The 21,746-nt window shown below is 47.1% G+C and overlaps 2 non-coding genes and 1 pseudogene across 2 annotated transcripts; all 3 read left to right on the top strand.

Moving 5' to 3' along the window:
* Positions 1-711: 711 nt before the first annotated feature.
* LOC149346201 (uncharacterized) lies at positions 712-1,719 on the top strand (annotated as a pseudogene).
* A 9,614-nt stretch (positions 1,720-11,333) lies between these two features.
* TRNAI-AAU (transfer RNA isoleucine (anticodon AAU)) lies at positions 11,334-11,407 on the top strand. The gene has a single exon. It is a non-coding gene; the product is annotated as a tRNA-Ile (tRNA).
* A 10,120-nt stretch (positions 11,408-21,527) lies between these two features.
* Positions 21,528-21,601, top strand: TRNAI-AAU (transfer RNA isoleucine (anticodon AAU)). The gene has a single exon. It is a non-coding gene; the product is annotated as a tRNA-Ile (tRNA).
* The last annotated feature ends 145 nt before the right edge of the window (positions 21,602-21,746 follow it).

Genomic DNA, 21,746 nt, shown 5'->3' with positions numbered 1-21,746 from the left:
CACCAAACTTGTGGAATACAAGGACGAAGTATTACGACCAATATACATGTGGCGAGAAGTGTTTTGGAGTGTTGCGATACTTTTGATGGACGAGTTGCGATGATGCAGCTCGACCTAGCAAAAGCTTTTGATCGAGTGTGCCATGAAGTGCTTTTTAATCTCCTAGAATTTGTGAACATAGGAAGTGTTATTACAGAGGGAGTCAAAATGGCTTACTCTGATTGTGCAGTGCGAATTATTATAAATAAGAATCTCACCGAAAGAGTGCCAGTGAAATCGTCTGTGAGGCAGGGCTGTCCATTATCCCCGTTGCTTTTTGCTTTATACCTAGAGCCGTTATGCTTGAGCATGATACAGAACGAGAGGATACGCGGTTTCGCGCTGGAAGCAACGGAGGTAAAAATGCTTGTGTGCGCAGATGATGTCGCTATTTTCTGTAGAGACAAAGAAAGCGTTCAAGAAACTGTTAGAGTGGTGGCTGATTTCTGCGCTAAAACGGGATGCCGTGTGAACTGGGAGAAATCATCTGGATTCTGGCACGGGGCGTGGGATCAAAAGCCTGAAGTGTTTGCCAATGTGCGATGGACAGCGCTGCCCTCAAAGTACTTGGGTGTACCACTTGACCAATACAATGACACTGAGGAATACTGGAATAGGGAAATAGAGAATCTCAGAAGGAAAACGCAAGCATGGAACGGCCGGCACCTATCTATGTTCACACGAGCAACTGTTTGCAACCTTTTCTTGGTTGCAAAAGTGTGGTATGTCTTGCAGGTATTGTTCATGTCGCGCGTAACCATACAGAAAATACATCGAATATTTGCTGTTTTCGTGTGGGGAAGCACATGGGAACGTACGAGTTGGACAAATCTGTTTCTTTCCGTTCGAAAAGGGGGAGTGGGGCTTGTGAATTTGTTTATCAGACAGATTGTGTCGCGTTTTATTTTTCTGCGAGACCAGAATGATCCCTTTTTGTGTACTTTTGTGCAAGTGCGCCTGCGCAATGCTTTGCCTGAGTTTTTGGTGTCCTGTTCTGATAAAAGAACGACAGCCGTAAGAGGATTTTGGGGCGAAGTTGTAACGGCTTTTAACATGCTGAAAGTGCGCTTTTCTTTAGATTATTTAAGTTATGTGTCGAGAAAGAAACTGTATAAAGATTTGTTGGATGTCATGCTGCTTGCACCAGTGTATCGACAGCTTGGTTGCTGAGGCCCAGGGCAAGATGTTCTGAAAAGGGTGAAACGTATGCCAGTAAATCCTAACGTGAAAAGTTTTTTCTTCAAACTCCATACTAACACTCTGCCAGTTAAAACCTGGCTAGAACAAAAGGGCATTTTTGTGCCATGGACGGTTAACTGTATGCTCTGCAAAAAGCCTGAGACAGTCGAGCATGTGTTTATAGAATGTTGGGATCCGGTATTCCATTGGGACATTCTACAAAGAACAATAAAGAAAGACCTGCCAATCACGCCGTACGGAATCCGGTTCTTAGCGGTAGACGATGACCGAGATGTTCCTTATGATCTCATCATGCTACTGGGCCTCCACAGCATATGGAAAACCAGGATGTCAGTGCGAAATGCCGATGTAAACATTCGACCTGTGAGAGAAAATTTCATTGAAAGTGTTGTGCGTGTGCGGGAATGCTACCGAGCCCAATCGGAGCTACCCGAATGGCTTGGCGTGCTGGATGAGCTTGCAGCCCTCAAGAAGTTTTAAACAACCACGTTGACCGTAGGCCGGTTCACGCGTTTTAGCGGTTTGTTTGTGTGATTGTTTGTTATCGTTGTCAAAACAGGCAATAAAAAAAAAAGCCTGCTAGCTCAGTTGGTTAGAGCGTCGTGCTAATAAGGCGGAGGTCTTAGGATCAATCCCTGCGCAGGCCCCGTTCTGTTTTTTTTTCTATTGCTCTCAACGCAGTTTAACGTCGATGGTGGAGGAACTGCCACTTTTACCTGAGTGGTCCACGCAGCCGTAGTGTGTGCATAGCAGAAACACGAATGGCATGGGTTACCTTGATCCCTGGAATAGTTCTGGCCTGCTAGCTAAGTTGGTTAGAGCGTCGTGCTAATAACGCGAAGGTCGTAAGTTCAATCCCTGCGCAGGCCACGTTCTGTTTTATGCGAAGCATACTACTTTAGCTACCACTTCAGCCCTTCACCGTGTTTATGCGCCTCCAAATCACGTGATACATGACGTCACACCACGTGACACAATGACGTCACGACAGTGGAGAAACGGGGGCCCACCTCGCGCCGTCGCTGTGGTTGTGCGCCTCCAAATCACGCGACACGATGATGCTTCGCATTCTCCAGGCTTAACCAAGTTAAGCCTCAGCCATTTTTTTTTCTATTGCTCTCAACGCAGTTTAACGTCGATGTTGCAGGCACTGCCACTTTTACCTGAGTGGTCCACGCAGCCGTAGTGTGTGCATAGCAGAAACACGAATGGCATGGGTTACCTCGACTCCTGGAATAGTTCTGGCCTGCTAGCTCAGTGGATTCTGCTTCCGGCCACGCCAGTGAACGGACGCAGGATGCAGGGCTCCGATGGAGCGGCTTCAGCGGCCGTGTCAGGCCGCGGTGACAGGGCCAGTCAACAGGAAAATACTTACCAGGTTGTTTTGCCAGCACTGCCTACAGGTCGGTTCGTTTTGAATACGGTTTTTTTTGCACGCCGATATCAGGGCCCGCCCGTACCGGGTGGAAAATTTCCGCGACGCTTTAGCAGAGCAGTCGCTGCTCCGCGATGTTATCGCAATGGGGGCATATCGGATGAGCCACGCCTGGGCCGTCACTTTCAAGGATGCTGAAGCGGTGACCAAGATTATTAGTGTCGGTGAGCTGGCAGTGAAAAAAGGCCGCTGCTTGGTGATTGACCCGGCCAACCAAGACGTGCGACTGAAACTTCACTGGCTGCTACGCAACGTGCCCGACGAGGATGTACGGGCTGCCTTTGCGCCGTACGGAAAAGTGACGGAAGTTGCCCGCGAGCGCTGGCGCGTGAGTGGTATGTCAGAAAAAGGCTCGACTACTAGACTCGTCACGTTGAAGTTGAGAGCTGGCGTGAAGCTGGACGACCTGCCGCACCAGCTGAACGTTAGCGGTGAGCTGGCGCTCGTTGTTGTACCGGGCAGACCACCGTTGTGCCTACGCTGTCGGAGTGCGGGACACATCCGTAAGAAATGCCGAGTCCCGCGTTGCGGAGCCTGTCGACGGTTCGGCCACGAAGACGGACAGTGTGCCCGCACTTACGCGAGCATTACCGGCCCCGGTGCAGGAGTAGACTCGTCTGAGTTGCTGATGGACGAGGCTGATGCGGAAGATGCAGCCCGTGCAGACGGGCAACCAGCAGCGAGGGAAGGGCCGTCGCTTACGGTTTTGACGAAGCAGAAGGCGACGTCAAGTGAGGTACCGGCGAGTGTAGTACAAGTTCAGAGTGCCTTTCAACAGGATGGCGATGGCGCGCCGAAGGGCGCGACAGAAGCCGCGGCGGAACCTCCGGACAGCGCTGAACCTGCCAACACCGAAGGCATGGACTTCAGTGAGGAGGCTGGCACCCTAACGGCTGGAAAACGCTCCCGCGAGGAAAGCGCCGGCGAAAAGACGCATCTTGATGGTGGCAGCGACGAACCGCCGTCGAAGACCCCGGGAATCCGGCGTCCGATGTTCAAGCCGCGGCCGAACGTCATGGCCGAGACAAGGCAGGCGGGGAAACCGCCTCCGTAGTTCTGCAATGTGCATTTGTGGTGTTTTTTCTTGCTTTTCTTTTTTTCCTTGTTTTTTTTTTTTGTGAGGAGTGGTACTCATCAGACTGTGTGCGCGGATCTGGAACTGCTGGCAAAGGAATTACCCATGGGTTCCCGACGCCTGCACTCGGATATCTGGAAAGGCGACACCGTACATGCACAGTGAGTTTACGAACACTGCTCGGCTGACTATGAGGGGTACTGTGGGACTCAAGTCTCCTTTTCATAGGGCATGGCGATGAAACTAGAAACAGCTTTACATGTAGCAACTTTGAATGTGAGAGGCCTTGGTGCACGACGGCGTCAGTGCCAGCTTAACCGCGTGCTTGCTGAAAACGCGCTTGACATAGTTGCAGTCCAAGAGACTAAGATCGAAAGTGAGGAATCCACTGATCGCATGGTGTCCACCTTTCGTGCAGCCTTTAACGTTTGTGTTTGCCATTCCGTTGGCAACGCGGGTGGGTGCGTATTATTTGTCCAAAATAATTTAGGCATCACTATCGAGTCGGTTTTTTCTTGCCCTAGTGGACGGCTTACTGTTGTAGATTTTTCTTTTTCCAATTTATGTTGGCGCATTACATGTGTGTATGCTCCAAATGCTGAATCTGAGCGTTTTGATCTCTTTACCCGTTTGGAGCCCTACCTTGTTTGCGACCGAGTGTTATTGCTGTTGGGAGATTTTAATTGTGTGTGTGCCGCTAATGATCTAGTGAAGGGTACACCTGTGCATGATAAGAGTGCTCAATTGCTTCAATCTCTGGCTTATGATAATAGCTTAGAGGATATTGGCAGTATATTTACCGAAGGGAATCGACCTCAGTTCACTCATTTTCAACGTAATAGTCATGCCAGGTTGGACAGAATTTATTCAGATTCAGATTCAGATTTATTTCAACAACACTTGGTTGCCGAGGAGGCGAACAAAAAGGCAATCAAAAGTTGCCTGACGAAGCGTCCGCCCCCTTTACACTCTACAACTGAGCAGTGGGCAGGTTTAACCAAAGAAAACAGACCGTAACACCAAAGAGACATTGCATATAACATTATACACGAAAACAAAAAAAAGAAGAAACAAGAAAAACAGCACATATTCACTTAAGGCACACAATTAAGAAATGCTGCAAAAAGTATATTCGTCAGTCAACATTGTTACACAGAATTGCACATAAAATACAAATATCGGTGTCCCTGAACATAACAAAAGGCATGAAGAGCTTAACTAAGCCGGCCAAAGTAAGGTTTTCTTTTCTAATAGAACATGGATTTTTTGTTTTTTTTTTATAGGGCAGATATGTGCAGAAAAAGTAAGCCATTGCTATGTCACAAAAAGAAATGGGTTAGCTTTTTGCTAAATGCTTTCATGGAACGACTGTCGTGAATGATTTCTATAATACCCGGGTACTTATTTAGAAGATCAGCGATTCGATAATTTAGCGTTTGTGTACCGTAGTTCGTACGCACTAGTTCTTTTCTACAGGTAATATGCCGAAGGTTATGGTCGTGGTCTCTAAAGAAGAAAGTTTGCGAGAACCCAGCCGGGTCCATTTTTATTTGATCATATATTTTCAAAGCTACTCTTTTGTTCATGATATTCGTGATAGTTAATATCTGATGTTTTGCGAAAAGTGGGGCTGAGGGGGCTCTATATGGAGAGTTTTCTATTAATCGTATGGCTCGTTTTTGTAGTATAAGCAGGTTTTCCATGTTTGTTTTTGTCGTAGTTCCCCAGACAAGAATACAATATTGCAAACGAGAAAAAACTAGACTATAATACAACTGTTTTTTTAACCACATTGGTAGTAAGTTCTTTACTTTAAAGATAATTCCGATTGATCTGGAAATATCTTTTCGTATTTTTTCTATGTGCAAAGACCAGCTCAGATTTTCTTGAAAAATAACCCCCAGAAATTTGTGACAGTTTACTCGTTCTAGGTGTTCCCCACGAAATTGTATAATAGGTTCTCTACTGATGGCTTTATTTCTGGGACGGAAAATAATGTACTTTGTTTTATTAGTGTTCAAGGCTAATTGATTAATGTTAAGCCATTGTGATAGGTTGCTTAGCCAGCTGTTTGTTTGCCTTTCAAGCATTTCTAAGTCTGTTCCAGAAAAAAATACATTAGTATCGTCTGCATACAGGATTATATCTGGCGTAAGTGGAATATCGATAATGTCATTAATATAAAACAAGAACAGTAAGGGCCCTAAGATGGAGCCTTGTGGGACCCCGTATTTTATTGTTCCTAGACCTGATTTTGCTTGGTTTATCTGCACGTATTGTTGTCGACTATCTAAGTAACTTTTTATTAAGTCAAATGCGATTCCTCTGATTCCATAGTTGTATAACTTTTGCAACAATATATTGTGTTTGATGGAATCGAACGCTTTCTTGAAGTCAAGGAAAAGTCCTATTGTATGATATTTTTGCTCAAAGTTGCTTATTATTTTATCTTTAGTGTTAAGTAATGCTTTTTCAGTGGACTTGTCTTTCTGAAAGCCATATTGTTGTTCTGCAATTATACCTTCTTGTTTACAAAAATTTATTAAGCGAATGTAAATAACCTGCTCCATAATTTTTGAAAAGACTGGCAAAACCGATATTGGTCGGTAATTGTTTAAGTCGTTTTCGTTTCCCCCTTTAAAAATTACTGACACTTTCGCAATCTTTAGCTCATGAGGGAACACCCCAGTAGAAAGGATTAAATTACATATGTGAGAAAGCGGACTGCTGACATGCTGTGCTACTGATTTTATGGGTTGGACCCTGAGATCATCTATTCCAGAAGATTTACTATTACTTAGCTGTCGTATAATGGCACAAATTTCTTCTGAAGTTGTAGGAACCAGGAAAATCGAGTCCCTGAATATTGATTTCATGTGTGTTTTATGCTGAATATTATTGTCTATGTTGGGATTGGGAGCCCCAGCAGCTAAAAAGTGATCATTAAATTTGTTTGCCAGCGGGGTCCCTGTGCAAGGCACACCTTCAATTGTCAATTCGGTAAGGTCCCTTCTCTCACCCTTAGACATCAAATTATTTACGGTGGTCCAAACTTTTTTGGGATTGTTATAAATCTCAGTGAACTTGCTTTCGTAATACATGGCTCGCGAACGTTTGATATCAGAATTAAGTTTATTTCTGAATTTTTTGAACTGGGTAAGAGTATTTGGATCCCTGGTTTTGATAAATAGTGCGAACATCTTGTCACGTTTCTTTATTCTTCTAACAAGGGCAGCGTTTATCCAGGGTTTCCTTGCCTTTTTTGTTTTTCGAAATTCATCGACAGGAAATGCAAGTTCGTATTGCTTTTTAACTTCGCTGACAAAGACATCATACGCTAGAACAGGATCGGCTGAAGAATATACTTGTTCCCAGCTTGTTTCTGCTAGTAAGTTCTGAAAAAGTGTTACTTTTTCTGCACAAAAATTCCTATATTTTATGGTTTTAGGGGTGTTATTTTGAGGTTCCCTAGTTTTAATGTGCTTCAGAAATAAAAATATTGGCAGGTGATCACTTATTTCATATGATAACACTCCAGCTTCTAGGTCATTCAAATCATAATTTGTAAAACACAGGTCCAGTAAGGACGCAGATATTTCTGTTACTCTAGTCGGTACATGAATCAGGTTTTCACATCCGAAGCAAAGGAGGATATCTTCAAGCTTTTGTTTGTTAGGCTGAGGAGAGGCAAAATCAATATTTAAGTCTCCACATAAAACAACATGCTTGCCAATGTCTGCACAGTATTCTAGTACATTTTCAAGAAAATCCAAAAACACACCTACGGTTCCATTGGGAGGCCGGTACATGATAACAAATATTGTGTTGACACATCCTATCATGATCGTTTCATAACTAGAATTTATAGCAGTATATTCTGTGATGACATTAAAGTTAAGATTGTTTTTTATGTATATCGTAACGCCTCCGCCACGTTTCTTTGTTCGAAATACTGATGTAGATTTGTAACCTTCAAAATTAAAGACGTCGTGTTCATTTGAGAACCAGGTTTCGGTAAATGCCAAGAGATCAAATTCATGACGAAAAGTTTCTAAAAGTAAATCAACAGGTTCTTTCTTATTTCTTAGACTTCGAGCGTTTAAATGAAACAAGGAAAAACTAGAGCTATTCTGAGCTTTGCAACGCCTGAAAGAATCTGTGCTGTGATAGCCTAAAGTTGGAGGATGATCCAGATCTGAAAAGCAAGCCATCATTTCTAAATGGCCATCTGTTAAAGTGCATTTTGGTCATGGGTTATCGTATCAGCTCCAAGTCTTCAATGGTTGTAATGTTGATAATCTTATCACGCGCGTTGCGCCGCACGAACAGTTTTCCATTTTTCACCCAGGCAAACTTGTATTCCTTTTCGGTAGCTTTAGTTTTCATGAGCCACAGTAGCTTTTTGTTATGGGCTGTCAGGTTTTCATTCAAAAAGATTTTCGAATCTGCATCCCTTAGTTCTTTCTTTTTTGCAAGCCATAGATCTCGTTTCTCGTTGCACGAGTTGCAAAGTTATACCTGTAGCTTTTAGTGATCATTGCCTAGTGATCGCAAGTTTCGGCATAAAGCAAAGAAAGACAAGATTTAAATGGAATCTCTGGAAATTTAATGTAAAGCTCTTAGAGGACGAGGAATTCGTAACTGATATTGCGGATGGAATGCAGAAGCTGCTTGAGGAGCGACCCAGCGTTGTTGCGGTTCAATGGAAAGATTTCAAGGAGTGGATAAAAAGAAGGGCCATTGAAAAAAGTTGCTTGAAGCGATACGAAGAAAAACAGGAAGAAAAAGCAGCTCGCGAACAACTGCAATTTTTAATAGGCATGGAAAGCTCCGAGCCTGGGAAGTTTTCTAAGGACCTAAGGGAGGTGAAAAGCCTGCTCGAACGCTTAGACACTGAAAGGTATAAAGCTGCCGTTATACGCGCAAGGACACAGAAACTGTGGGCTGGTGAAACGCCGACGAAGCGAGCTTTGTGTGACGAAAAGCGTTATGCTTGCCAAAACGAAATCAGGCAGATAAGGAACGGAGATGAAGTCACGAGTGACGCTTTTACAATCAAGCAGCTATTTGAAGAGCAGTACATTGAGCTTATTGGACATACGCGTGACATGAATGAGGCCTTCCTGGTTGACTTTTTGCCTCTCCTGCCGAGACTTCAGGACGAAGTAAAGGAGCGTCTTGAGCAGCCCATAACTGCAAAAGAAATAGAGATTGGTTGGTTGGTTGGTTTATGGGGTTTAACGTCCCAAAGCGACTCAGGCTATGAGAGACGCCGTAGTGGAGGGCTCCGGAAATTTCGACCACCTGGGGTTCTTTAACGTGCACTGACATCGCACAGTACACGGGCCTCTAGAATTTCTCCTCCAAAGAAATTCTAGCCGCCGCGGCCGGGATCGAACCCGCGTCTTGCGGGACAGCAGCCGAGCACCGTAACCGCTGAGCCACCGCGGCGGCGTAAATAGAGAGTGCAATCGAAGACCTGCAAGCGGGAAAAGCTCCAGGACCTGATGGAATAGGGGCCGAATTTTACAAAGCAATTAAGTCCACAGTCGCTCAGTTACTGCTAAGAGTTCTAGATGAAGCTTATGAAAGAAAACAAGTGCCACTCTCATTCACCACGTCGTGCATAGTATTGATTCCGAAATCAGATGTCCCAGAAAAGAGGTTGTTGGTGGGGAACTATCGCCCGATAAGCCTCACCAACGTGGACTATAAATTGTACATGAAGGTATTAGCAAAGAGATTGCAGAGCATAATTACGAAATTGGTTGGGCCGCACCAGACTTGCGGACTCAAAGGTAGGAGTATCGCCACAAATGTGCACGTCGCACGGGACGGTGCTGGAATGTTGCGATGTGCTCGGGGACCGCATCGCAATGATGCAACTAGATCTGGCAAAAGCCTTCGATCGCGTTTCCCATGATGTCATTTTCAGCATTTTGGAGCACGCTAATGTAGGACGTATTATTGCAGAAGGTGTCAAGATGGCATATGCAAACTGCACCACGCGCATTATTGTTAATGGTGGCCTCACAGACAGGATAGCAGTTCATTCGTCGGTAAGGCAGGGATGCCCGCTATCGCCTCTGCTGTTTGCGGCCTACTTGGAGCCATTGTGCTTAGCTATCATCAGAAGTGAGAGCATCACGGGCTTTCGATTGCAGTCGACTCACGTCAAAATCCTTGCTTATGCGGACGATATTGCGGTATTCTGTTCAGACAGAGGCAGCATTACCGAGGTGATCAGCACGGTGGATAAATTTTGCAAACAAACGGGGTGTCTCATAAACTGGGACAAAAGCTCTTGCTTTTGGCATGGCGACTGGGAAGCCATGCCTGAACACTTTTTCAGGATGCCATGGTCGTCTTTGCCGACGCAATATCTCGGCGTCCCCCTAGTGCATTATCGCGATGCAAGTGAACACTGGAATGAGGATATGTCAAGGGCGAGGGAGAAAGCAGATGCCTGGAAAGGGAGGCAGTTATCAATGTTTGCGCGAGCCTCCGTCTGAAATCTTTTCCTTGTATCCAAAATATGATATTTGATGAATGTGCTGTGCGCATCTCGGGCCAGTATTCAAAAGATGCATCGAGTATTTGGTGTTTTCATTTGGTCGTCAAACTGGGAGAGAACCAGTGTTACCAATCTGTTTCTTTCAGTGAAAAAAGGAGGCCTCGGCCTTGTGCATTTATTTCTGCGTCAAGTTGTTTCGCGTTTTTTCTTTCTTCGAAATCAAAGGGATAATTTTCTTATGACTGTTATCCAAGTGTGGTTGCAGAGACTTCTTCCTGAATTTGTCGTCTCATCTTGTGCGAATATGTGTGGCACTGTCAATGGTTACACGCGAGAGGTTGTACTCTCTTTTAGGCTGCTCCATGTGCGATTTTCCCTTGAGTACTTATCTAAAGTGTCAAAGAAAAAGCTGTATAAGGATCTGGTGGACACCATGTTACCGACCCCAATCTACCGGTTACCTTATCGTGGAGGCCCAGGGCACGATGTATTAAAGAGAGTTAAAAATATGCCTGTGAACCCATCTACGAAATCTTTTTTCTTTAAATTGCACTCGAATACACTTTCTGTTAAAACGCGGCTGCACGAAAAGGGAATTTTTGTCCCATGGACCACAAACTGTATTATTCAAAAAACCCGAGACAGTAGGACATGTATTTCTGGACTGTTGGGACCCTATTTTCTATTGGGATGTGCTCCAACGAACAGTCAAAAAAGGTTTTCCCCTGGACCCCTACGGCATCAGATTCTTGCCTGTTCAGAATGAAGCAGGAGTACCGTATGACTTAATCATGCTTCTGGGCCTCCACAGCCTCTGGAGGACACGGATGCAAGTGCGACACGCGGATGTTAACGTTCGCTCGGTGCGCGAAAACTTTATTGAAAGTGTTGCCAGCTTGAGAGAAATTTACCGAGCACAAGCTGACCCACCTGAATGGATTACTGTATTTGATGAACTGGTCGCTTTGAGAAGATTTTAAGCCCTGATACGTCAGCCAAGTTAGACTGATGTTTTTATCATTTGTACCGTTTTTGTTTTGATGTCACAGACGGCAATAAAGAAAAAAAAAGGCCTGCTAGCTCAGTTGGTTAGAGCGTCGTGCTAATAACGCGAAGGTCGTAGGTTCAATCCCTGCGCAGGCCACGTTCTGTTTTTTTTTCTATTGCTCTCAACGCAGTTTAACGTCGATGGTGGAGGCACTGCCACTTTTACCTGAGTGGTCCACGCAGCCGTAGTGTGTGCATAGCAGAAACACGAATGGCATGGGTTACCTTGACTCGTGGAATAGTTCTGGCCTGCTAGCTGATTCTACTTCCGGCCACCGAGCGTGACGGACGTGTGTATCATGCGCTCCCAAGGAGCGGATTTAGCGGCCCAGCCGGGCCGCGGTATCAGGAGTACGATCAAACCGAGCGAGGGCTACCATCTGATTTTGCCGCATTTGCCAACAGGTTCGAGCGTTTTGCATACTGTTTTTTCGCATGGCGACGTCCAAGCCAGGCCATACCGTGTTGAAAACTTTCGTGACGCTCTTGAGCGTCAGTCATTGCTGCTGGAAGTGGTTGCCCTCGGGGCATATCAGATGAATCATGTTTGGGCCATGACATTCTGCAATGAAGAAGGAAAAAACAAAATGCTACAGGCGGAGGCGTTCAACGTCAAGGACCACCGCAGTGTGGTCATTGACCCATGCAACCAGGGCGTCAGGCTGAAGCTGTTCTGGATGCTACACGGCGTGAAAGATGACGACGTGAAGGCAGCTCTGGCGACTTTTGGAAAAGTGACCGACACAACTCGGGACAAGTGGAGAGTCAAAGGCTGCGTCGACAAGTCGTCTACTACGCGCTCAGTGACATTGAAGCTGAAGGTGGGCGTTACCATCGAGGACTTACCGCACCAGCTGCGTGTTGGAGAGGACGTCGCACTCGTCCACGTTCCTGGCAGAGCTCCGCTCTGCCTCCGGTGCCGCGGCACAAGACACATACGTCGGGAGTGCCGTGTGCCACGTTGCGGGCTCTGTCGTCGCTTCGGCCACGACGACGCCCAGTGCGTGCGAACATATGCTACCGTAGCTGGTCCTGGTCGTAGGGATACTACTGAGGAGCATATTATGGACGAAGTCGACGCAGTAGAGGCGACCCGTGAGAGTCGGGAAGACGCAGTACCGAAAAGCATAGCCTCAGAAAAAGCAACGCTTCCCACGGAACATGAGGCTGCCAACTCAGAAGAACCGCCTGTGCCTGACACCAGAGCTGAGGCGGACGCGGGAAAAGCAGATGATGCTGCGGTAGGTGCAGCTGAGACGGTTTTGGAATCGACCGACGAGAAGGACGTTGACACGGAGATGCCCGCGGCGTCAACTTTGCCAGCGAAGAGGGCGCAAGACGAAGTTGATGACAAGGCGACGAGCTACGACGGGACGGACCATGAGGAACTCTTCCCAAAGCGCCTCCTGTTCGACGTGCGGCCTACAAGCCCAAGCCGAACATCCCTCCTGATCGTAGGACTTCGTCGGCTGCCCCTCCGCCTTAGCGGAGGTGCCTTGCAGGGTCTTCGTGTTGGTAACCCGGTCTTCGATCGGGTTCAGTGCTGACACCGCCGTACTTTGCAAGCTGGAAGGATTTTTGATGAGGTGAGCTGCAAACCGATGTCACTTTGAGAGCGGCGAATCCCAACCATTTAGATGGCGCCTCAACTAACATCTAGCTTGCGTATTGCCACACCGAACGTGAGAGGTCTTTCTGCGCGAAGGAGGCAAAATCAGCTTAAACGTCTCTTGTTCGAAAACGAAATCGATCTGTTGGCTGTTCAAGAGACAAAAATTGAAAGCGAAGAGTTGACAGATGCGATGGCAGAAATTTACCGTGCACAGTTCAGTGTTTGCGTGTGCCATGCAAAAGGAAAGTCGGGAGGGTGTCTGATTTTAACTCGAAACGGCAAAATCGCTTTGGAAACTGTATTTTCCTGTGAAAGTGGCCGGATTGTAGCATGCGATCTTTACTTTTCTGGTGTAGAGTGGAGCGCTGTGTGTGTATATGCACCTAATAGAATTCCCGAACGAGATGCCTTTTTTCGCCGTGTTCAACCTTTCCTGCTGACAGAAAAGCGTGTACTATTGCTTGGAGATTTCAACTGCGTGTGTAGACCTGAAGATAGAACAAGCAACAAAACCCTGCAGGACACGAGTGCCGAGCTACTGTCTGAGATAATTAATGAAGCAGAATTGGAAGATATTGGCATTATAATGCAAGGTTCAGAACAAGCACAGTACACGCATTTCCAAGGCGTTAGTCACGCAAGGCTGGACAGAATTTATGTTCCTTCTGAAGTTGTGCCCTTGTGTTCCCAGTACCAGACTGTGCACGTCAGCTTCAGTGATGATTCTTTAGTCGTGATCACACTTGGGGAGAGGAAAAGGACTGTCAAGTTTAGTTGGGAATTATGGAAATTTAATGACTCATTGTTGGACGATGACGAGTTTTGCAAGAAACTAAAAGACTCAGTCAAAAGCTTGTTAGAAAAAGAGACAGACTTTATACAAACATGGGAACAATTTAAATGCGACGTGAAAGTGGCCGCTATTGAAAGAGCATGTGTTTTAAAGCGTAGAGAAAAACAGCAAGAAAAGGAACTTAGTACCGAGCTTGATTTCATGCTCAGCATGGAAGGCGTCAAGCCGGGGTTGTACAGACAAGAAATAAGAGTCCAAAAGTAAGCTTGAACTAATAGATGAAACGAAATATCGAGGTGCTGTGATAAGGGCACGCAGCGAAAGATTTTGGCTTGGGGAGACGCCCACAAAAAGGGCGCTCAGCGACGAAAAACAGTATGCAGTTTCGAAAGAGATAAAGGAAATTTGTTATCGCAATTACGTAACTTCCAAATCTGAGGTGATTGAAAGGGCGTTTCTGGAATATTACCAAAACTTGTTCAGCCTTAAAACGCCTGATGTTGAACATTACAAAACTGCATTCCTGTCGCTAATGCCAAGAGTCGAGGAGGACCTGGCGCAGGTACTTGAGGAGCCCATAACGGCAGCAGAAATCGAAGCTGCAATACAGCAGCTGAGCTTGAAGAAGTCGCCTGGGCCGGACGGCCTCGGTGCCGCACTTTACAAGGCTTTGAAAACAGAAATGGCAATAGCATTACAGCGCGTAATAAGCGAGTGTTACGAAAGAAAGTTAAATCCGCCGTCTTTTCGAACTTCCCACGTGGTGTTGATCCCAAAATCGGACGACCCGAGTAGGTTGCAGTCAGTTGAGTGTTACCGCCCAATAAGCTTAACTAACGTAGACTACAAAATTTATATGAAAGTGCTAGCCGGACGACTCCAAACAGTAATTAAAACCCTTGTTGGCCCACACCAGACCTGCGGCATAAAAGAAAGATCCATTTTTACTAACATACACGTAGCTAGAAGTGTCCTTGAATGTGTGATGCAAAGGAGGGTCGTGTCGCCATGATGCAACTGGACCTGCATAAGGCGTTTGATAAAGTTGTGCATGAAATTTTGTTCGTGCTTTTGGAACATGTGAATGTAGGATGTATCATCACTGATGGCGTGAAAATGGTTAATGATGGCTGTGCATCAAGGTTCATAATTAATAACCGCCTGAGTAATAGTATTCCTGTCTTGTCGTCAGTGAGGCAGGGTTGCCCTCTTTCTCCACTGCTTTTTGCACTTTACCTGGAGCCCTTTTGTTTAAAGCTGTTAACTACGCAAAACATTCGAGGTTACGCCTTTTGTCATAATGAAGTGAAGGTATTGGCATATGCAGATGATATAGCAGTGTTCTGCAGAGACCAGGAAAGCGTGCAAGAAGTGGTGAGAGAAGCCGTAAATTTTCTTGATGCAAGTGGCTGCGCGATAAGCTGGCAGAAATGTTTTGGTTTTTGGCATGGAAAGTGGCAGGCCACGCCAGAAGTATTCTGTCGAATGAAGTGGGTAGACACGCCAGGAAAGTACCTCGGCGTGCCGCTAACCAACTACAGAGAGCACAAAGAATATTGGGCCCATGAAACCGAACGAGTCAAAGCTCAGAGAAGCAAATGGGGCGGTCACAACTTTTCCATGTTCGGAAGAGCTACGGTGTGCAACATGTTTTTAGTAGCGAGGATTTTTTACGTTCTGCAAGCGTTAACTTTGCCAAGGACTTCAGTGCAAAGGTTGCACAGAGTGTTTGCAACATTTATTTGGGCGTCAACATGGGAACGTACCAGCCGATGCAATCTGTTCCACAAGGTGCGGAACGGGGGGCTAGGGTTGTAAAATTTATTTCTGAGACAGATAGTCACTAGATTCTTTTTCTTGCGTCAAGATAATGATTTTCTGCGAACTGTTATACAAGTGCGATTGTCAGAATCACTACCTGATTATGTTGTGTCATCTATGTCTGCAGGGCGGAGTGGGTTAAGTGCTTTTTTGCAAGAAGTTGTTGCAGCAGTCCGTATCCTTCGGTCAAAATTTTCCCATGAGTATCTAACCTTTGTAACAAGAAAAAAGATGTACAAGGACCTGCTTGATGTGTTTCTGCCAGCGCCTGTTTATCGCAGTGGTTATCTTCTGGGTCCCGAAAGGGATGTGCTAAAAAGAGTCAAAAGAATGCCGGTGAAGCCTTCAGTGCGTTCTTTCTTTTTTCAATTGCATACTGGAACCCTCCCAGTGAAGCCATGGTTGCAAAGCAAAGGCCTTTTTGTACCTTGGTCAGTAGAGTGTCTTATTTGCAAGAAAGTGGAAACTATAGAACATATCTTTCTCGACTGTCATGACGCTGTTTTTCTTTGGGATGTGTTGAAGCGCACACTGAAAAAAGATTTCCCCCTGACTCCTTTTGGAATACGCTTCCTACCATGTGCAGAGCCAGGTGAAGTGCCTTGCGACCTGCTAATGTTGCTCTGCATGCACAGCCTATGGCGTACGCGAATGGATGTCAGGCATGAACATGTTGTTGTGAATCCGGCTCATCAGTATTTCATTGAGAGCATCATGTATACTCAGGAAGTTCATTCTACTTCCAGCCACCGAGCGTGACGGACGCAGAATCATGGGCTCCCACGGAGCGGCGATAGCGGCCGTTGCCGGCCGCGGAAACAGGTTTGCCAGCGACGCTGATAAGGACTACGAGATCGTTCTGCCTACCCTGCCCACCGGACGTGTTGTGTTAAACACGGTTTTTCTGCACGGGGACGTGCGTGTGAGACCCTACAGGGTCGAAGACTTCAGGGACGCCCTAGCCAACGTTGGTGCGCTCCCCGACGTCGTGGCGTTGGGACCGTACCAGATAAACCACGTGTGGGCTGTGACCTTCAGCAGCGCCGACGCCGCAAAGAAACTGGCCGCCACGAAGGAGCTGGAAGTCAAGGGACGCCGCTGCATTGTTTTTGACCCAGAAGACCACCAGGTAAAGCTGCGCCTCCACTGGATGCTACACGGCGTCACCGACGAGGACATCCGTACGGCATTCGCGGCGTTCGGCAACGTGACCGAGGTCACCCGGGAGCGTTGGCGCGTCGCTGGCATGAAGGAGAAGGGGTCCACCACGAGGACCGTGCTCCTAAAGCTGAAGCCAGGCATTAAGGTAGACGACCTGCCCCACCAGGTTCGAGTTGCTGGCGAGTTGGCTCTCGTGGTGGTGCCCGGGCGGCCGATGCAGTGTCTGCGCTGCGGCGGCGCGGGGCACGTGCGCCGTGATTGCAAGGTGCCCAGGTGCTCGATGTGCCGACGCTACGGTCACTCCGAGGCCGACTGCGTGCGCACCTACTCGTCGGCTACCGGGCGTGTAGCGGCGAGTGACTCCGCAGAGCTCATGGACGTCGTCAAAGCGGAGGAAGCAGCGAGCGGCATCGACGACACGGGCAAAACGGCGGGGGTTGAGCCTGCGGTTTCGACCAGCAACACCGACGCGGCTGGCGCAAAGGATAGCGGGTCGCCCATCTGTGACCAACCTTTGACGCCTCTGGAGACGCCCAAAGATAACCCGAGCCCCCCAGAGCACGTGGAAGCGGAAACAAAGGCGGCCAGCGAGAACCGCGACGAGAAGACCGACGCCCGTATGAGCACCGGCGTGACCACCCCAGCGAAGCGTACGCACGCAGAGACGAAGGCCGACGGGGAGAAGGCAGCAGAGCCCAGCGTGGAGGAACCGCCGCCGGCAAAGACGCCGCAAGCGCGACGGCCCAGCCTGCGGCGGCGCCCAAACATCCCGACTGACAAGCGTGGCGGCGACAAGGCGCCGCCTGACCAGGTCCATGTGCTCGCGCCGGATGACACCGGCGGCGACGGCATCGTCTAGCGACATGCCGGGCGCGGGAGGTAAGCACCATGCTTTCGGTCCCTTCTTCTTAAGTTGAAATGGCTTCTGCAACTCCGTTCAAAGTCGCCACCTTAAATGTCAGAGGCCTGGCAGGCAAAAGAAAACAAAGCCAGCTGTACCGACTTATAACGGAGCAAAATATTGATATATTAGCAGTGCAGGAAACTAAAGTCGATGGTGAGGAAGAGACCGGGAGCATGGTGCGACGTTTCACGTCTAGATATTTTGCCGTTGTCAGCCATGCGGTGGGCACATCGGCTGGTTGTATTCTGTTTGTCAAGAAGTTGCCGGGACTAGAGGTACACGGTCATCATTCGTGTTTGTCGGGTCGATACGTGTCCATAGATTTTTCGCTGTGCAACACTGACTGGCGCATTGTTTGTCTGTACGCTCCTAATGCGGTCGATGGCCGAGCAGCGTTTTTTGAAAGTGTCGAAGAACGGCTTCGCACGGACAGGCAGCTCATTGTTATGGGCGATTACAACTGTGTCCTTAGTGCGCGCGACAAGACAAGCGTCCGAAATTTCCGAGATAAGAGCACTCAAGTGTTGTTGCGAATGATTCTGAACTGCAACCTCGAGGATGTGGCTGAGTGTCTTGAAGGAGCGCGTGCTGTAAAGTACACACGATTCGAGGGCTCAAGTCACGCATGGCTAGACCGCATTTATGCATCCGCTGATACTGTACCTAAATGCAATAGTTATGGAGTTGTGCCGGTTTCATTTTCTGACGACTGTTTAGTTCAATGTTGCATAGGAATCGTTAAGAAGGGGAATGGTTTTTCGTGGGAAATGTGGAAGCTAAACGAGAAGCTACTTCAGGATGAATTTTATAACCGAGCTGTAAGGGAAGAAATAGCAAAAATAGAACCAAGTAGCAACATGAGGATTTGGCAGTAGTGGGAGCTCACTAAAGAAACTTTAAAATTAAAAGCCATAGAAAGAGCCACCTGTATACGTCATGAGGGGAAAAAGCAGGAAATGGAGCTAAAGGCACTGCTTCAGAAGATGACAAAACAGGAATGACGAGCGCCTGGTAAATGAATAGAAGACATAAGAAAAACCAAACAAAAGTTACAGCTTATCGAAGAAGAACGTTATCGGGGAGCGCTGGTGAGGGCAAGGGCAGAAGACATGGCAGCAGGGGAAGCGCCAACGAAACGAGCGCTTGGTTTAGAAAAGGCCCGTGCCGAAAGAAATCACATAAACGAAATAGAATGGAGAGGTGTTGCAAAAACGGACATCGATCATATCAAAGCATTACCAGGCGCTCTTCGCATTGCATCCGGTAGATGTTATCACTTTTAAGGAGGCGTTTCTGGCCGAGATGCCGCGTCTGGACGACGAAACTAAAGACAGATTAGAGCAGGAGATAACTCAATTGGAAGTCGAGCAAGCAATAGACAGTTTAAACCCAGGTAAGTCGCCTGGACCGGACGGGTTCAGCGCGGCATTCTACAAAGAATTTAAACATATAATTTCCCCGGTCTTGACGGTCATCTTTAATGAAGCCTTTAAACTAAAATCACTGCCTCCGTCCTATGGCTCGTCCCATACTGTGCTGATTCCGAAAACGGACGACATAGACAGATTACGACTGGTAGCCGCATACCGACCCATAGCACTCACTAACGTCGAGTACAAAATTTACATGAAGGTTTTGGCGCGAAGGTTGCAGACCGTGATCCATTTATTAGTTGGTCCGCACCAGACCTGCGGGATTAAAGGACGGTCCATTTTTACGAATATTCACATTGCGCGCAGTGTATTAGAATGTTGTGATGACACCAATGATCAGTTAGCTATACTCCAGATAGATTTAGAAAAGGCTTTTGACTGCGTTGCCCATGAACTTTTGTTTTCAGTATTAGGCCATGCTAATGTTGGTTCTGTTATCAGCGAGGGTGTGGCCCTGGCGTACCGGAACTGCACGACGAGATTGATCGTTAACAAGAGTCTGGGGGCCCCCATTAGAGTGCAGCGTTCGGTGCGCCAGGGCTGTCCCCTCAGCCCCCTTTTATTTTGTATTTATGTGGAGACCCTTTGTTTAAAGATTATGAAAAACAGGAGTATTAACGGATTCACTTTACAAGCAGCCGAAGTAAAGCTCTTGGCGTATGCAGATGACATTGCTGTGTTTGCCGTTGACATGAGAGGCATAAGCGAGGCTGTTCAATGTGTACGGGATTTCAGCCAAGCTACAGGCAGCGGGGTTAACTGGTCGAAGTGCCTCGGGCTTTGGCATGGAAGGTGGGCATCTACGCCTGAACGGTTTGCTAGTGTTCCGTGAACGACAACGCCAGATAAGTACTTGGGCGTTCCGCTCGATGCTTACCGTGACAGTGAACATTATTGGACTGTACAGGTCAAGGAGATACGGGAGAGAGCGGAGAAGTGGAAAGGAACGACCTTGTCGATTTTCGCCAGAGCCACTGTTTGCAACTTGTTCTTTATCAGCAGGCTCTGGTACGTAATGCAGGTGTTGCACTGTTCACGGTTAAGTATTTAAAAGTTACACCGAATTTTCGCCGTATTTATCTGGTCGTCTGAATGGGAGCGCTGCAGCCGGACCAACCTGTTCCGACGGGTAAAAGACGGCGGTCTGGGATTAGGCCATTTGTTTTTGCGACAGTTGGTCAATCGTTTTTTGTTTTTTTCGGGACACAAGAGACCCGTTTTTGCGTACCGTATGCCAAGTTAGGCTGCAGCGTCTGCTGCCGGGGTATGTAGTCGGAAGTGCTGAAGTGTACAGTAGGGTCAGCGGTTTTTACCGGGAAATTGTTGAAAGTGTAAGGTTTCTTGCCGCGCGGTTTTCAAATGACTTTCTGTCCAGTGTGAAACGAAAGCAACTGTACCGTGCTTTGTGCGATGTAGTTTTCCCAGTGCCCTTGTACAGGGCCTTGTACAGTGGAGGCCCAGGCAAAGATGTTTTAAAGAGAGTGAAAAAGATGCAGGTGCCGCCTGGAACAAAAACCTTCTTTTTTAAGCTGCACACCGGTACCTTACCGGTTAAAAAATTTTTAGAGGGAAAGGAATTATTTTTACCCTGGGGATCTCACTGTTTAATTTGCAGAAAGCCGGAAACAATAGACCATGTATTTTTACACTGTTGGGAAGGGGTTTATTTTTGGGATGTATTGCAGCCTACCCTAAAGAAAGAATTTCCACTAGACCCATATGGCATCCGGTACTTATGCGTTGAAAATGAGGATGGGGTGCCTTTTGACTTAATAATGCTGACAGGCCTCCACTGTATATGGCGCTCCAGAATGCAGGCTGTCATTGTGACCCAGACGCAAGACCTGCCAGGATTTACTTTCACGAAAGCACGCACATGTTTCTGGCCATTCAGAAAGCCGCTGCGGAGCCTCCGGAGTGGCTCTCAAGACTAGAGCCGCTCTGTACTTTGAGTGAATTTTAAATTGACGATGCCAGACTCATGCTGGCTGATCACGAGTCGTGTGTACATAGCGTTTATTGTCTTTTGTTAATTGTTTGTTTTTGAATTTTTCTGTGTCAAAGCCAGGCAATAAAGAAAAAAAAATACTCAGGAAGTTTTCGGACAGCAAGCTCCTCAGCCTGAGTGGCTGCCTGTCCTCGACCAACTAAAATCATTTAACCCATTTTATCATCGTGCACTAGCTAGAAACTGACCTGTGCTTTTATTGTCATGTCATTGTATTTTTGTTTTGTTTGCCCGGCCAAGTCGGTAATAAAGAAAAAAAAAAGGCCTCCTAGCTCAGTTGGTTAGAGCGTCGTGCTAATAACGCGAAGGTCGTAGGTTCAATCCCTGCGCAGGCCACGTTCTGGTTTTTTTTCTATTGCTCTCAACGCAGTTTAACGTCGATGGTGGAGGCACTGCCACTTTTACCTGAGTCGTCCACGCAGCCGTAGTGTGTGCATAGCAGAAACACGAATGGCATCGGTTACCTTGATCCCTGGAATAGTTCTGGCCTGCTAGCTCAGTTGGTTAGAGCGTCGTGCTAATAACGCGAAGGTCGTAGGTTCAATCCCTGCGCAGGCCACGTTGTGTTTTTTTTCTATTGCTCTCAACGCAGTTTAACGTCGATGGTGGAGGCACTGCCACTTTTACCTGAGTCGTCCACGAAGCCGTAGTGTGTGTATAGCAGAAACACGAATGGCATGGCTTACCTTGATCCCTGGAATAGT

The sequence above is a fragment of the Amblyomma mixtum genome, chromosome 4, assembly GCF_055824585.1.
Source record: "Amblyomma mixtum isolate Tamu chromosome 4, ASM5582458v1, whole genome shotgun sequence".
Lineage (NCBI taxonomy): Eukaryota > Metazoa > Arthropoda > Arachnida > Ixodida > Ixodidae > Amblyomma > Amblyomma mixtum.
Note: the sequence above shows the minus strand (reverse complement) of the source record. Positions and strands in the feature narration are given on the sequence as shown.